The 14743-nt window shown below is 36.2% G+C and overlaps 1 pseudogene; it reads left to right on the plus strand.

The window, feature by feature from the left end:
• Positions 1 to 5802: 5802 nt before the first annotated feature.
• Positions 5803 to 14518, plus strand: LOC130957507 (flowering locus K homology domain-like; annotated as a pseudogene).
• The last annotated feature ends 225 nt before the right edge of the window (positions 14519 to 14743 follow it).

Consider the following 14743-nt stretch of genomic DNA (forward strand, 5'->3'; position numbering starts at 1 on the left):
GGCCAACGTATTATTCTTCCGAGTAACGTTACTGGAGGTCCTAGATACATGTTTAACAACTGTAAAGATGCATTTGCTATATGTAAGTATGCTAGCTACCCAAGCTACTTCATAACTATCACATGCAATCCCGAGTGGACTAAGATTAAAAGATTTCTATAAGGAGCTAGTTTACAAGCACAAGATCGGCTAGATATTATATCTAGAGTGTTCAAGATAAAACTTAACAATCTGATGAGAGACCTAAAGATTGGTAAATACTTTGGTAAGATAAGTGGATGTAAGTATTACGTTACTTATATACATTATATATTAATTATTAAGAATCATAACCTTATTATTGAAGTACTCATATTTGCTTCATGTAAACAGATGTTTGCACTATTGAGTTTCAAAAAAGAGAGCTACCACATGCTCATATTCTTTTATTCATGCATCCATCTGCAAAGCCAAAATCACCCTTAGATATTGATAGGTACATTTCTACTGAGATACTTAATCAGAGGTCTAGGCCTAAATTATTTGCAGCAGTGGAGAAATTCATGGTTTATGGCCCTTGCGAAAAGTACAACAAGGATAGCCCATGCATGATTATTGGCAGATGCAGTAAATTCTTTCCTAAGCCATTCCGTGTTAGGACCATTATTGATGAGGTTGGTTTTTCGAAGTACAAGAGGGTTGATAATGGTCGTACTATATCAAAGAGGAACGTGTTGCTTTATAATTCATATATTGTTCCTTACAATCCGTCTTTGTTATTAAAGTATGATTGTCACATTAATGTCGAGCATACATGTCAAACTTCTGCCATTAAGTACTTATTCAAATATGTACACAAAAGAAATGACAGAGTCACTGCATCATTCTTCCAGACATCGGATGATGGTAGTGGAATGCAAGTTGTTGACGAGATACGCAATTACTATGATTGTAGGTACATATTTACGAGTGAAGTAGCTTGGAGAATATTTGGTTATGATATTCAAGTGAAAGAACCTGCTGTTATTAGACTTCCATTTCATCAACCAAATGAGCATCCGATTGTTTTTAGAGACAACGATAGAAGATGTAATTGAACGTGCCGATGGGAAGCTGACTAAACTATTGGCATGGATGGCTGCTAACAAAAGATATGAAATTGGTAGGACTCTTACATATAGTAAGTTTTCGAATAAATTTGTATGGAAGGAGGATTATTCTATGTGGGTTCCAAGGAAGATAGGCTTCTCAATAGGTAGGCTAAGCCATGTACCGCGTGGTAATTGTGAAGATTATTACTTAAGACTTCTACTTAACATCCAACATGGTTGTACAAGCTTTAGAGACATTCATACAGTGGAAGAAGTTTCATATAGTTCTTTTAAAGACACATGCTATGCACTTGATCTCCTCCAGGACGATAGAGAGTTCATTGATGCAATTCTAGAAGCTAGCACATGGGCTTCAGCTAAATACTTTCGTGGACTTTTTGTTGTTTTGTTAATCTCAAATACACTTTCTAGACCGGAATATGTTTGGGAAATATGCTACAAACATTTTGCAGATGATATTTTGTTTGAAATGAGAAGGACACACCATAATCAAGATAATACATGCAATATGTAGAATCCTATATTTACCTTACATTAAAAATTTAAGACGTTATTTTTTTCACAATATCTATGTTCTTTTGTACTTTTTTTTAGATGTAGAGTTATGCTTAACAGATGAACAGATTCTAAACCTCACTCTCATAAAGGTTGAAGAACAGATGCAAGCAAATGGCAGATCACTTAGAGATTTTAAAACCATGCCATACCTATGTGAAGATGATATTGATGAGCTTAATTTTGACCATGGTATCTTGCATTCACAATGCAATGAGTCAATACAAAAAATGACTGATGAACAACGCCATGCATTTGATGAGATTGTTAAGGCTGTTTAGTTAAATTTAGGTGGATTCTTCTTTCTATATAGATACGGTGGAACTAGTAAAACATTCCTGTATACAGCACTTTCAGCTGCAATAAGAAGCAATGGTGATATTGTGCTAAATGTTGCATCAAGTGGTATTGCTGCTTTCTTACTACCTAATGGGTGCACTGCTCATTTGAGGTTCAGGATACCACTTAATATTAACGAGGACTCTATTTGCAATATTAAACAAGGTTCATCATTAGTCCGACTGATTTGCAAGGCAAAACTTATCATATCGGACGAGGCTTCAATGTTGAGTAAGTACTGTTACGAAGCTTTAGACAGCACGTCTTGAGGTTTGAAACTAACTACAATCAGGATGAACCTTTTGGTGGTAAGGTTGTGGTATTAGGTGGTGATTTTAGACAAATTCTACCCGTCATTCCTATGGGTTCACGTCAAGACATCATTCAAGTATCAATAAACTCATCATATCTATGGAATCGATGCAAAATATTGAAACTCACCAAGAATATGAGGCTTAATAGCGGGGTAAACTTACTACACCAGGTAGAAGTCGATGAATTTGCAAAATGGATTCTCTTGATTGGAGATGGTTTAACTGGTGACTTAACAGATAGTGAATCTGAGGTATTGATTCTAGATGAGTTAATCATACCTGATGAAGACAATTCTTTCGAAAGGTTGGTACGATTTGTTTATCCAAATTTGTTGTCTGGATGTAAAGAACCTGATTATTTCAAGGAACGTACCATCTTTACACCTACGTTGGAAGTAGTGAACGAGGTAAACAATAGCATGATGGAATCACTGCCAGGTGAGAAAAGGATTTACTTGAGTTCTGATTTATTATATGTAGAGGAGAGTAACATGGAGGCTGAGTTGGATACATTTAGTATGGATATTTTGAATGCAATAAATTGCTCAGGGATACCTCTACATAAATTAAAACTAAAACTTGGAGTACCTGTCATGCTTCTTAGAAATATTGACCAATCAAATGGTCTTTGCAATGGTACCAAGTTACAAGTCAGAAGGATGGGCAAGCATGTTATTGAGTGCATGGTTTTGACTGGGAATAGATCAGGTCAGGTTGTATTGATACCTCGGATGAACATGGTTCTAAATAATGAGACTCTACCATTTAAATTTTAGCGAAGGCAATTTCCGATGATGATTTCTTTTGCTATGATAATTAACAAGTCTCAGAGACAAACTCTTACCAGAGTTGGGTTGTTTTAAGCTAAACCAGTTTTCACACACGGACAATTTTATGTTACATTATCAAGGGTTAAGTCAAAAAATAGAACTAAGTTACTTATTCAAAATACGATGGGGATGAACTCAAACTCTTTCATTAATGTTGTGTATCGCGAGGTGTTTAATAATCTTCATTCATAAAGGTTGTACTCTAAAAAATATCTTCTTAATTACACTATTTGTTTAATCCATTTTGTATCAAACAACCAATAATAAACCATGTTTATTTTCAGTTTTCTTGATTTATTGCCGTACATCGCACGGACTATTTCACTAGTACTTATCTAAAATGATCAAAATATTTCGCAATATACTTGTCCATTGAAATTTTCTTCTTCACTGTCTTGAAAAAAACTAAACCTGCAACTCCAAAGAACAAGAAACCTTCAAATGAAAAAAAAAAAATGGTGGTGGAAAGAAAGGCATGCCAGCAAAAGAGTTAACCAATTTAGCCTTTCAGGCTTCTGAATTATAAGTGAGATGAGAGAGCGTCAATGTGCATCTGGAATCACGGACCACACAGCGCTCCTCGCATGCACGCCATGGGAACATTCCAACAAATCGGTATTATTGATTTCCGTCTGAGCTCCCAGCCAAGATCTTCGATCCAACGGTTGCTGGCTACCCTATCTCCCTCTCTTTTCACGCGGAGCCTCTCTTTATCTCTCACCACGTGTCACTTCCTATCAAATTGTTACTCTCATCTTTCTAAGCTAATCCTAGCCGTTAGATTGTTGATCCAACACTTCCTGATTATTCTTCCTCTTCACTCAGATTGTTAGTAACGATTTCCTACAAATCGACGCTAACGTCAAGGCCTGGTCAGCCGTCGTCATCTGCTTCGGTTCTTACAATGACAATGGCCTTGCCGAGGCTTTCCGTCTTTTCAAGGGCATCACCCGCCGCCTTCGAAAACTCTCCAGTGGTGACGTAGTCGCCGCAGCATCAATGTCTGACATCGCTGCATTCAATGCGGTGCTTAATTCCTATGCCAATTTAGGTGACTCTAACATGTTCTTGCAGGTATTCAATGAAATGCCTCAATACGACGTCGTTCCTGATGCATTCAGTTACAACATTTTGATGAAGCTGTGTTGTAGAACTGGTAGGAACCACTTGCTTGTTTATGTTTTGGAGAGGATTCTTCAATTAGGGATTCCATTTTGTGTCACAATTTTGCATTGCATTGTCGCCTCTTATGTTGATCTTGGCGATTTAGAAACTGCTGAGAGATTAGTTCTGGCAATGAGGGAAGGAAGAAGGGATCTTTCTAGGATAATAAGGGAAAGAGAACGAGAAATTGAGTTGAATTTAGAAGAATTAAATGAGAGTGATGATAATGATGCCGACGTTGACGTTGAGAATGTTTTTGCCAAATTGCTTCCGAATTTCATGGAATCTAACGGTTGCAATGATTTGCCGTTGTTGCCAAAAGCTTATGCTCCAAATACTAGAATGTACACCACTCTGATGAAGGGTTATATGAAAGCTGGGAGGGTTACTGATATTGTGAGGATGCTAGAGGCAATGCGCCGGTAGCCTTCCTAATCATGTTTCTTATACCACCGTGGTTTCGGCACTTGTGAAGGCTGGTTACATGGATAGGGCACGACAAGTTCTTTCTGAAATGATGAGGATTGGCGTGGCGGTGAATCGAATAACATATAATGTTCTTCTTAAGGGTTATTGCAATCAATTTCAGATGGATAAAGCAAGAGAGTTGATTAAGGAGATGGTTGATGATGGAGGTATTCAGCCTGATTTGTTGTCCTATAACATACTGATTGAATGGGTGCATATTGGTTGATGACAGTGTTGGGGCTCTCGGCTCCTACAATGAAATGAGAACAAGAGGGATAACTCCCATCAAGGATAGTTACACGACAATGATGAAAGCTTTCACATTCTTTGACCAGCCGAAGCTAGCTTACAAGGTCTTTGATGAAATGTTGAATGATCCTCGAGTGAAGGTGGATGTGATCACATGGATCATGTTTGTTGAAGGGTATTTCAGGTTGAGTTTGGTTGAAGAAAGCAAAGAAAGTAATTCAAAAGATGAAGGACGAGGGGTTCCACCCTGATGTGGGAACTTACGAAAGCTTTGCAAATGGAATCGCATTGGCAAGAAGGCCAGGAGAAGCACTTTTGCTTTGGAATGAAGTGAAGGAGAGGTGGGAGATAGTAAAAAAAGGTTCAAAACATAATTCTTGTGTTCCTCCTTTTAAGCCAGATGAAGGGTTTTTAGATACCTTGGCTGATATATGTGTGAGGGCTGCATTCTTTAGAAAGGCTTTGGAGATTGTGGCTTGCATGAAAGAAATTGGTATATCCCTAAAAAAGATCAAGTTCACTAGAATCTATGTGGAGATGCATTCAAGAATGTTCACCAGCGAGCATACTTCAAGGGCAAGGCAAGACAGGAGAATAGAGAGGAAAAATCTGCTGAGGCTTAAGTTTTGGCTTGGTTTGCCAAATTCTTATTATGGAAGTGAGTGGAGGTTAGAACCTATTGAGGGCTATAATGATAGCACCTCCTCTGGTTTAGTTTAATTGACTGGTCTCATTTGAAGGCGATCTCAAAATACATATATAAACACTCATTGGATTTAGAGGAATGTCACGATGTTAATAGGGTGGCCAGTGTGGAACCCTCTTGAACTTTTCTGTTACCCAAGAAATATACCTATAGAATGTAGAAACCAAGTTAATAAAAAAAAGAGAGAGAGAAGAATAACAAGACCAAGACCAAGTAGTGATAGAGAACGTGGAGCATGAAGAAAACAAAGGGCAGGAGGTGGCGGAGGGTGAGCCCGTCGCGCAGGCTGCAGCAGCAGCACCACCACCAGAAGTAGCAGCACCAGTAGGGGGAACTGGTGGAGATGGTGGCGGCGGCAAGAAGAAGTGGCCCGGGTGGCCTGGCAAGAGTGTCTTCCGTATGTTAGTTCCTGTGCAGAAGGTTGGATGTATTATTGGACGTAAAAGAGAGTTCATTAAGAAGATTGCGGAGGAGACACATGCTCGCATTAAGATTCTTGATGGTCCTCCAAGAACTTCTGAAAGGGCTGTAAGTAATCCTAATTTCCCTTCTATCAATTGGAAGTATATTAAGTTGAATGTATGTTGGTGACTCGTTAAGCTCAAGCTTCTTTATTATTGCCCTGGAGGGATGGTTTTGTTGTTTCTTAAGCTAATTACTATTGATGGAGAATTATTGATATGGGATCTCTTCTTTGTTCTTTCTGATGCTTTCCTTACTCCATTTGGTTAATGATATTGATTATTAGAGCAGTTGATGGGTGATGATAATATCTAATTTTTTACCATGGATTTTACTAGTGATTGTGGTTATTGCCTGCATGTTGCAATTATAAACTCCAGTTTATCATTTTTTCATACTTTTTCTTAATTTAATATGTATATCAGAAAAAAGAAAGAAAAAAGAGTGTGAATTGACATGTAACTATGTAAAACTCTAAAGATAAATTGACATATAACTATGCAACTATGAATTGACACATTTCATTTACATACTACAAGCATAGTTCTTTTGGAAGAAATGGTACATTATCTAATGTGATTGAAAGTCTGCCAAAGATGTTAGAGAGGAGAACAGAGTGTGGCTCTGTCTCCTTGTCAATCTTTCATAAAAATTCAGTCTTATATTTTAGTAGGTAGATGTTTACATGAAAGTATAAAAACAACCAAGAAAATTCATCAATAGCTTGCATGGTCTAAGGAATAACCTTGCTAAATTTACTACAATATTAAAGAAACCAATACAAAGCAAATGAAGTGAATTCCAAAAAGAAGAATGCTGGCAAGAATCCATAAAATATTAATTTAATTCTAACAGAAAATAAATATGTGCAGGTTCATTGTCCCAATTTTAAAGGCAATAACTCAATCATCATTTAGATTCCAATCTTGAAGAACCAAAGCTCCAAATGCAAGGATCAGCTTTGAGCGTTGAAAGTGCTAAAAATTTTATTTGTTTGTAGACATTTCGTATCAAAGTACCACGAAGCTCTGCATTTCATTTGGTAAATTCAGAACCTCGATGATTGATGTCATGTTGCATGCAGATAAGGAAACTAGAGCTTCACTTAGAAACTTAGAGGTTCGGATGGGTCAACTAGCTATAAACATTGCTGAAATTGATCAAAAGTCCACCAATACCTTTTCCAGTAATACAATTCCAAATCCAAGAGAGGAGTGCAAGATTATCACCTTGGTAAGTGGACCAATGGCAAATAAGAAAGCACAAGTTACTGAGAAAACCGGTTGAAAAAGAAGCTCCGGAGAAGGCACAAGCTAAGAAGAAGCACGCCTCTAAGAGGCACCCTGATAATCCTTTTCCGATTGATCTTGAGCAATATAAAGTAAAGTCCCCAATGCCTGAATACAAGTCAAAGATGCCATATCCTCAAAGGCTCCAAGGAGCGAATAAGAAAAAACAATACTCCAAATTCTTGAAAATATTCAAGACTTTGCACATCAATATTCTATTCATAGAAGCCCTTGAACAAATGCCCGTATATGCAAAATTCATGAAGAAATTATTGTCTAAGAAAAGATCCTTGAAGAGAGGCTAAACAGTAGAGATGACAAAAGAGTGTAGTGCAATTATTCAAAGGAACTTGCCAACAAAGAAGAAAGATACAAGGAGTTTTCAAATTTCCTGCACCATTGGCAACACTACCTTTGATAGAGCTTTATATGATTTGGGGACAAGTATTAATTTAATACTATTGTCTGTGATGAAGAGACTACAAATTCAAGAGATGAAGCCCACACAAATAACTTTACAGATGGCAGATAAATCTAGGAAGCATGCACATGGAGTGTTGAAAATGTCTTGATCAAAGTGGAGAAGTTCTTCCTCCCAGTGAATTTTATTCTTGACATGGAGGAAGATGAGACTGCATCCATCATTCTAGGGAGACCCTTCTTCGCCACTGGAAGAACCCTTATTGATGTTAAAAAGGGTGAATTAATGTTGAAAGTACATAATGAGCATCAAGTTTTTCATGTTTTCAAGACTATGCATCATGCAAGAGAGGCGGAGCATTGTACGAAGATTGAAGCCATTAATCTAAACTTGAAGGAAAAACCAAATGAATCACTCCTAGAAGTACATTCTCCATGCTTGAGTAGAAAGGATGAGACAAGAAAGGTGCAACAAGTTGAGAACTCAATTGAAGCTAACAAGATTTTGCGACCAAAGCCTCCCTTTGCAATCAACAAAAAACCCCTTGACAACAAACCTAAGTTTTGTGTGGAGAAGGTGGCAGTACCTCTGGAAGAAGGTCCTAGGAAGAAAGTACCTAGGGGATGGAGAAATAAAAGATCTCCACTGAAGGTTTCTCTCCAGGGTTGAAGGTGGTATTGACTCGTAATCCAGTGTTGACTTATACAATAAACAGAATCCTTTCTCTTGAGCATATTGAGATACTTCATGGGAATACAGGAAGAAAATTCACAATGAGAGGAGAGGAGTTGAAGTACTATGATCAATCCCACCTTAATAAGAAATCAACCGTCAAGCTAGTGACATTAAAGAAGCACTTGTTGGGAGACAACCCAATCTTCCGTATCCTTTGATTTTCTATTTGGTTTAAATTTATTTAGTTTGTCTTAATGTCTTATAGTTTTCCTTCTTTTTACGTGTGTTTTGGTCATGGAGAGTGTTTAAAATAAGAATAGGTACAACCGGAAGGGATTTCAAACCACCCTGGAGGAGAGTGCATTTGACCAGGGTGGTGCCAAACTTGAGAATCTCAAGTTTTGTGTCAACAATGCACAATTTGAGGGAGTTTCATGCTACCAGGGTGGCGCCAAACTTGGAAATATGAATTTTGGCGCCAGAATTGAAGCGCTCCTTGGTGAATTTTGCTGGAAAGGCGCCAAACTTGGTGATATGAAGTTTGGCACCACATATACGTATAGAAGAGTTCCATTCGGAGGGGGTGGCGCCAAACTTGACCTTTCTGGAGTTTGGCACCACATTTACATTAAAAAAATGAAATAAATAACATTTTAATTTTTCTTGCCCTTATATCATTCTCGTCTTCTTCTGCAATATTTTTTGTTGTTTTTACTCATTCTTGTGCTTTTTAGTCCCTCCCTATTTTCAGTTTTTCTTTGCTTGAGGACAAGCAAATTTTTAAGTTTGGTGTTGTAAAGCAAGCTCTCTGTTTATCTTATCATCAATGGCACCAAAAGAAGGTAAATCATCTTCACGGAGGAGCACAGTCTGAAAACCGAGATACCCACCATGATGGCTGAGGTGGTTCAGTTTCTTTTTCACTTCCTATTTTCCTCTGTTATTATTATGATATGTTCCTATTTTCTGTTGCTTGTCTTTATCTATTGCATGTTCTTTAGTATTTTTAGTTTTCTTAGGTGTTTTAGTTTGATTCAGTTGTTTTTAATTTGAAAAGATGTCTCATGTACCGTGACAAATCCCATTTGTAGGGTTTATCTTGTATTGATTTTAGGGGATTTTATCACCTTTTACCCACATTTACTCAATGAAATAGCATGGTTTTGTATATTCTCCTTTAATTGTGCTTAAGAGTGAAAACATGCTTTTTAGGTCTTAAAATAGCTAAATGTAATTTACCTTGATTCCATTAGATGCCTTGATATGTTTGTTAAGTGATTTCAGATTTAGGAGGCAAAGATTGGATCAAGGAAATGAAGAAAAAGCATGTAAAGTTGGAGAACTCATGAAGAAATGATGGAACCAAAAAGCTGTCAAGCCTGACCTCTTCGCACTTAATTGACCATAACTTGAGCTACAGAGGTCCAAATGATGCGGTTCCAGTTGGGTTGGAAAGTTAACATCCGGGGCTTCAAAATGATATAAATTTTGCCATATGTTGCTTCGCGTTCAGGGGCGCGCACGCGCACTTTGCGCGCGCGCGCCGATTCTGTCCGTGGCCCACTTTAATGAAATCGTCCCCAGCGGTTTTAGGAGCCTTGTGGGCCCAATCCAACTCATTTCTGATGCTATTTAAGTCAAGTATTGAAGGGGAATCAATATACTTTAGATACTTTTAGATACTTTTGATCATTAGCTTAGTTTTAGGAGTTAGAGTTAGTTTTAGAGAGAGAAGCTCTCACTTCTCTCTAGGATTAGGAATTAGGGTTAGATTAGGATCTCATAGTTCTAGGTTTAACTCAAGTCTCCTTCTACTTCTACCTTCAATTGATGATTGCTACACTTTGGTTCTTCTTTCTATCCCTATCCTCTTATTGTAATTTCTCTTGTTTTGTTTCTAGGTTTTGTAATTGAGATATTTTTGTTCTTTTGTTTTCTTTCAATAATGCAATTTGAGATAATTCATGTGATTGTGATGTTGTTGATTGTTGTTTTGTTAATTCTTTGTAATTGTTAGTTGTTGATTCCTTTTTTTCCTTACAAATAAAAATGCTTTCTTTCATTACCCTCCAAGTGTTTGATGAAATGCTTGAAAGGATGTTAGACTAGAATTTTATGTTCTTGGCTTGAGAAGGTAACTTAGGATTTCTTGAGTCACTAGTGTCCAATTGATTGCTAGTTGATAGCCATTAACTCTAGCCTTCATTAATCCAATTAGTGGAAAGCTGGGACTTATGGACTAGGATTGATATAACTCACTTGACTTTCCTTTGTTAATTGATTTAAGGATGACTAAGTGGGATTAATCCTTGCAACTACCATACTTGTGGCTAGTGATAATGATGAAGACCCTTGACAACCAAATCTTGCCAAGACCATTTTGTTAATAAAGTTTTCTTACCATTTACTATTCATGTTTCTCATCTAAACCCCAAATATAACTCACAACCAATAACAAAACACTTTATTGTAAATCCTAGGGAGAACGACCCGAGGTTTAAATACTTCGGTTTATAGATTTTAGGGGTTTGTACTTGTGACAAACAAATTTTTGCATGAAAGGATTATTGTTGGTTTAGAGACTATACTTGCAACGAGAATTCATTTGTGAAATTCTAAACCGTCAAAAATCCAATCGTCAAACCGCTGACAGAGTTTGAATCCAAAAAGAAAAAGAAAGGAAGTGATGTAATGCACGAGAAATTAAGTTTATATTTAAGAGTCGTCTTATTTACTTAGATGTGGTGGTGTTTATTTGTGACTTTGAATGTATGATAAGAATAGTGCATATTTGAATTTGGATCAAAGGATGTTGATGCATGAGAAACTGAAATTTAGAGAACTATTATGAATTCTCTAAATTAAACAAGAAATTAATCATTAAAGCAAAAGAAACAGCAAAAAGAAAAAAAAATAAAATAAAAGGCAATGTCCAAAGCTCTGAGCATCAATGGCTAGGAAGGTTAAGAATGATCAAAAGCTAAAAGAGTTGTTTTCCTAGTTATATACTTGTGGTGTGACTGTGTTAAGAAATTCTTGAGACAAAACACTTAGAGTCAAAGCCAAGTATAATAAAGAGTATGCCAAAGGCTCTGAGCGCCACTGAGTGGAAAAGTTCAATAGAAAAGATCTGAACTCAAAGAGTTCTCCAGTTAAGGCTTGTGATGTTTTTGTGTAACATTTAGAGTCACGGCGAGACTCAAGGTGCAAAGTACCAAAGAAAAGACAAGAAAATGCTGTGTTTAAGGGTTAATCTGAAGTTAAAAAAGGCAAGAGAATTCATAATACTATCCAAATTCTGATTCTGAATAACATTAGTATTCTTAAGCTTTAAAGGATAATAAGATGCCAAAACTATTCATGGTCACAATGTGTTTAACCCCACTGAGAAAGATAGATAGGAGCTTAATTGAAAACTCAACTCTCATGCAAATTCACATCTTAGGTTTATATTATTTTTAGTTGCTTGAGGACAAGTAACAATTCAAGTTTGGTGTTGTGATGCATGAATATCTTTCTTATCTTTTCTTAGTGAATTTACATGTGAAATTGTTGAATTAAATCAAGATTTGGGTGTTTTAAGTCATCATGAATGCTACTTTGAGTTATTTTGTAATTTAATTTATTACAGGCAGCATTCGGGCGAATTTGGCAGAGCTTAGAAAGAAGCAAACATTCAATTCCAAGCTGCTAAGGTGGTGTCAAACACCACCATACCGGTGTTTGGCGCCAGAACAGAATAAAACTCACTTTCACTACTGTCACAGTGGTGCCAAATGCCACATCCCGGCATTTGGTGCGAGGAGCGTTGGAATGCATGTGAGATTGATATGTATGTGACGCCAAACGGCGCCTAGCTCAAGTTTGGCGCCAGTATGCTAAAAAAGAAGGGGTTCCAGGTGAATCTGCACAAAATTTTTAGGATTTAATTTAGTCTTTTATTTAGTTTTGAATTAAGAAAATATATTTTTAGATTTTAGAAATTATATTTTATATCAATTAGGATTAGACATAAAAAGAGAAGATATCTTGGCCTAGGGTTTCTTCTTCTCGTTTCTCTTCGTCCGCACTTTTACACTTTTGCTCTGCTAGAGTTTTTTCACACCATGAGCAACTAAACCTCCATTGGTAAGATTAGGAGCTCTATTTATATGGATGAAATAATACTATTGTTTTCTATTTTTTATTAATGCATTGATTTATATTCAAGACTCAGTTTCGTTCTTCATCCTACGGATTAGAGTGTATTAAAAAATAACTCTTTTCTAAATTGAATTCTTGTTGAATCTTGAAAAAGTTATATTACCTGAATAACAACTTGAAACAGAATTCTCTTGACTCTCTAACTATCTGAATTTAATGTGATAAGTAACATATAATGATATCATCTTTGGATTTTAGAGTTTTCTATGGCTTATAAACTAGGATTTGAACTTAAACCCTCTAATTAGATTAAGTGACCAAGGAATTTACGGTTAATGGAGTTAGAGGAGGATTAAATTACCAAGGAATTAGAATCTAATCATTTAAAGTTTGCTGTGAATTAAATCTTTGCATAATCAAGGTAGTTAATAAGAATTGTTAATCCAAAAATCTGAACATATCCAAAATTTTAACTGTTTTCTCACAATATTTTCACCAACCAATCTCTGTTTGCTTTCTTGAATTCTCTTAATACTGTTTTATGATAATTATTAGACTTCAAAACATTCTTTTTTGCTTGTTTGACTAGCTTAATCATTCAACTATTATTGTTTGATCCATTAATTCTCGTGAAATCGACCCTCACTCATCTATGGTATTACTTGGTACGACCCGATACACTTGTCGATTAGTTTTGGTATTCAAAATTCCGCACTAGTGGCATGAAACATTCTTGAGGTTGCTGTATTTTACTGTTAGCTAAAGATATTTTTTCTTTCTTCCATATATTATATGCGTGCATTGGCCAAAATATTTAGGATCATGATTTTTGTTCATATTGATCAAGTAATGGTATCAGCAAAAGATGAGCCTGATTCATCTCTTCCTCCAGCCGTGGATGCTTATTGAGGGTTCATAAGAGGCTTGATGGTTTAGAGAATGATTTCTCCCATGCTTCTTCAGGTGTGGCTAGAAAGATTTCTACGAAACTATTGGTGGCAGCATTACAAGCAGGAAGTTTAACTGGGAAGCAAGGAGGAACTATAAAATCTATCTAAGAAGAATCAAATTGTATAGTTAAGGTTCTTAGAGCAAGTTTTTGTTATATTTCTTGTCACTTTTGTTTATTATTATTAATTATTATTTTTGTGTGTTGTTGCATAAGTTTAGGGGGGTTGTTAAATCAAAATAAAAGAATCTATTTTTGTCACATATTTTGCTATTTTTTTCTTTTAGTCCTTGGTTAGACTGTGACATTTTCTAGTTGCTAAGCAAGTAAGCATATGTATGTCTTACTATTCTGCAAAAAGGTCTTTCTATATTTGCTCTTCAAGATGATAGAGTGGTTGAACTACTAGGGGATCCCACTGGGGTTCACAAGGCACGCAATTGAACTTATTGCATCCCATCAAAAGAAGTTTTTAAGTTGCCACTCTGTAACTCCAATTTTTTATATGAATGTAAGTATGTGATTTTATGTGAATAATTTATCTTTTTGACAAACTGAGGCATTTACATAAACTGTTATTTCTCTTATGAAAATCCTAAATCCTCATCGAGTAGGGCACATGCCACCTCATCAATCATGGGGTCCACCTCAGGGTCTTCCTCCAAATGCTGGTGGTGGTCCTGGTTTTGGACCTACTCCTTAATTAATACATGCCACCTCCACGACCACTTGATAGTTACTATTTACCAGCTCAAATCCCACTTCCAGTGGAGAAACAACCCCGCCACGGTATATCTGCCTATGGAAGAGATTCTTCAATAGGTATTCATGCGTCCACAAATACTCAATCTGCACCTTCCTAGTTGCAAGTTTGGTCTCTTGTACTCTCCAAAGTGAATACATCTTTTTGTTGACCTCAATAGTTCAAGGATTATTTATAAGTTACTGGTTTATATTGTTAGAATGTTCAATTTAATTTGATATATTTTGATTTTATTTATTTAGTTATTAAATTGAGCTTTATATTTGTGAATTTAGGTTATTTTTTTATTTTAACCTAATAAAAAGTTATAAATACCTCCTAAACT

The sequence above is a fragment of the Arachis stenosperma genome, chromosome 10 (assembly GCF_014773155.1).
Source record: "Arachis stenosperma cultivar V10309 chromosome 10, arast.V10309.gnm1.PFL2, whole genome shotgun sequence".
In the NCBI taxonomy this organism is placed as follows: Eukaryota; Viridiplantae; Streptophyta; class Magnoliopsida; order Fabales; family Fabaceae; genus Arachis; species Arachis stenosperma.